The sequence below is a fragment of the Hypanus sabinus genome, chromosome 4, assembly GCF_030144855.1.
Source record: "Hypanus sabinus isolate sHypSab1 chromosome 4, sHypSab1.hap1, whole genome shotgun sequence".
Taxonomy (NCBI): domain Eukaryota; kingdom Metazoa; phylum Chordata; class Chondrichthyes; order Myliobatiformes; family Dasyatidae; genus Hypanus; species Hypanus sabinus.
This window is the reverse complement of record NC_082709.1, coordinates 162874329-162878171: the sequence shown is the minus strand read 5'-3', so window position 1 is coordinate 162878171 and position 3843 is coordinate 162874329.

Below are 3843 nucleotides of genomic sequence, written 5' to 3'. Positions count from 1 at the left end.
AAGCACATCTAGCTTCATCCCCCCTCCTCGGAGTACCTCCTGGCCTCGGACCCCCGATTGGGGTCCGTTCCTTGCCCAGCTTACAGCATTGCGTCCTCTCTCTCTCACCCCCTCACGCCGATCTGCCCAAAAGCCCGTCAACAACCACTTACAGACTCAGAAGAAAGAACAACATTAATCCCCATTTGGTTTACAAAGGAATACAATTCTCGTTATCAGTAAATTTTAACCCAAACAAGCTTCCAGCACTCTCTCACAACAAAGGAGCATTCCTGCTTTTAACAAAACAAAGAAGCCCTTTCCCAACAAGCTTCCAGCACTCTCTCGCAACAAAGAAGCATTCCTGCTAGTTAACAAAACAAAGAAGCCCTTTTGATTACATACACAGTAACAAAGAAAAAAGAAGAAACCCCCTTTACATAAGTTTTCTAGAAGGCTTTACCCCAGCGGTGCACATACTTTTTTGAACTTAAACTGTGATTGTTTAAATGGTCTACTTGGTATTGACGAGAGTAAGTACAATTGTTTGTGTGTTTTTAGTTTAGACAAATTGTTTGTCTATTATTGTGACTTAGATAAAGATCAGACAACATTTTATGAGTAATTAATGCAGAAACCAGGAATGTTCAGGAGTCCTGTACTCCTAGTTTATAGTGAAAGTTAAATTGGAAGGAGCCGCAGGCAAGGATGTCAGCAGAGCAGCAATGGCATGCTATCTGGGAAAAAATAAGGAAGGTGCAGGACATGTGTATTCCAAAAATTAAGAAATCCTCAACTGGCAAAATAGTATGATGTGGCTGACAAGGGACATCAAAGTTAATGTAAAAACATAACAGAGAGAATGCAACAAGCAAAAATTAGTGGGAAGATAGAGGATTGGGAAGCTTTTAAAAACCTACAGAGAGCAACAATAAGAATCATTAGATGAAGATGAAATATGAAAGTGTTACGTACCCCGTAACTAGGTGTCTTACCAGCAAAGATAGAAGTGTCCGTTGGAGTCTGGTGGTACTATTTTCAACAATGTTTATTAGTAAAAATATACAAATCAATATCAACAATGCAAATATATAGATAATACACGTTAGCAAATACTAAACCTAAGTGTGGGTATAATAATAATCAATAATAAACAAGCTCTATCGATGTCTAGGGGATAATGAATTGTCATTTATAAGTATAAAGGAGTTCAGTTCATACGGGCTGAGGTAGTTGTTGGTTCCTGTATTTTAATCGTTGGAGAGAGAGAGAGAGAGAGCGAGCAAACAGTAACAGCTACAGTCAGGCAAACCTTCCTTTACGTTCTTGATCCGTCGATGTGTTGTGGCCATTCAGGTATGACCCCTCTGTCCTTCAGCTAGACCGTTCTTCTGTGGTGGACTCGTCACCCAGGCAAGGGTGGACACACACACAAGCCCCACCGGCCCTGCTATAACACTGTGAGTTAAACTGACCAATCCTTTGTTCGGTCTCTGATGCCCCACACCTTCTCGTGGGCTCCAACACTCAAGCAGTGCTCACTAGTGTGTCTCCTGGTGTGTCTGAGGGGTGTCTCCCCAGACCTCACTTTTATCCCTACTCACGGGGTCTCGCGTGTCAATCACTTTTGAATGGCTTAGTCCATCAAACCAGCCCACTCCAGCTGTCCACTGAGGAATTTTAATGAACAGAATGGTACCAGGTAAACAGCCCTCTCCGGAGCCGTAAGTCTTTCAGGAGTCATAATATGGTGGGTCAACAAGTCTCTCTCTCCCTGTGTTATCTCTTCCTTACCTGAAGCAAATGTTCCAGTCCCAGTATGTTTTCCATTTTTTCTCCCTTTCTCTCTCATTAGCAGCGTGGTAACAGTAGCAGTTTGTGATTCTCCCGGGGGAGGGGGGGGGGACATGGGCAACTCTGTACCCTTCTGCCCATCAGAGCTGTTCATCCTTCGTAACAAAAGCAAGCTGGCAAATAATATCAAAATGAATGGTAAAAACTTATTCAAGTATGTGAAAAAGAGAGATTAGAGTTGATATAGGATCACTAGAAAATGAGGCAGGAGTAATAATAATGGGGGACAAGGAGATAGCAGATGAACTAAATTAATTTTTGCATCAGTCTTCACTGTGGAAGACACTAGCAGTGTGCCAGATGTTGTGGTGTATGAAGGAAGTGGATGCAGTTACTATTACAAGGGAGAAGATACCTAACAAACCTGCTGGAATTCTTTGAGGAGATTACAAGTAGGATAGATAAAGGAGATGCAGTTGATGTTGCATATTTTGACTTTCAGAAGGCCTTTGCCAAGGTGCCACACAGAGGCTGCTTACCAAGTTAAGAGCCCATGGTATTACAGGAAAGCTACTAAGATGGTTAGAGCACTGGCAGTGAAGAAGGCAACAAGTGGGAATAAAAGGAACCTTGCCTCGTTGGCTGCCAGTGACTAGTGGTGTTCTGCAGGGGTTTTTTGGGACTTCTTTTTATGCTGTATTTAAATGTTTTAGATGATGAAATAGATGGTTTTGTTTCCAAGTTTGCAGATGACACAAAGGTGGAGGAGCAGGTTGTGTTGAGGAAACAGGTAGGATGCAGGGCTTAGGCAGAAAAATAGGCAAAAAATGGCAAATGAAGTATAATGTTGGAAAATGCATGGTCATGCTGTATTCTAAATGGGTAGAATATCCAAAAATCTGAGATGCAAAGGGACTTGGGAGTCCTTGTGCAAAACACCCTAAAGGTTAACTTGCAGGTTGAGTCGGTGGTGAGGAAGGCAAATGCAATATTAGCATTCATTTCAAGAGGTCTAGAATACAAGAACAGGGATGTGATGCTGATGCTTTATAAGGCACCGGTGAGGGATTACCTGGAGTATTGTGTACAATGTCAGGCTTCTCGTCTGAGAAGAGATTTGCTGGCATTGGAGAGGGTCCACAATGTTCAGAAGGATGATTCCAGGAATGAAAGGGTTATCATACAAAGAATGTTTGATGGCTCTGGGTCTGTACTCACTGGAATTTAGATGGATGAAGGTGGGGCTCTCATTGAAACTTTTCAAATGTTGAAAGGCTTAGACAGAGTAGATGTGGGAAGGATGTTTCACAAGGTGGAGAAGTCTAGGACAAGAGGGCACAGCCTCAGGATAGAGGGACATCCATTTAAAACAGAGATGCAGAGAAATTTCTTTAGCCAGATGGTGGTGAATTTGTGGAGTTTGTTGCCACGTGCAGCTGTAGGGGCCAGGTTGTTGGGTGTATTTAAGGCAGAGATTGATAGATTGACAAGGTTACAGGGAGAAGGCCGGGAAACGGAGGAGAAAAAATAAGATCAGCCACGATTGAATGGTGGAGCAGACTCAAATGATCCAAATGGCCTAATTCTACTCCTATGTCTTATGGTCTTATGTTCTAATTACAATGGGTTCACCTACAATTCTGGGTATTTGTACTGTATGTCCCTCATCTGCCTATCACCTCTTCACCTGGATCCATTTATCACAGCCAGTTCTTTTTCCACTCCTTCCCTCCACTATGTTATACTGGCTATCTCACTCTTTCTTTTCAGTCCAGATGAAGGGTCTTAACCCGAAACGTTGACTATCTATTTCCCTCCATTGATGCTGTCTAGCCCGCTGAGTTCCTTCAATGCTTTGTGTGTTGCTCCAGGTTTAGCATCTACTGTCTAATTTCATTTGTTTCTCAATTCATTTTGTTGTATTATCCAGGATTGTTCAAGAATAAATTGATGTTCAGTACCTAAACATTCTTTTTGGATAATGTCTTGAGCAATTTATGCCACTACAGTATAATGCTTGAATGAAGATATAAGCCAACAAATTATACTATTTAATGAGTTCAATGATAG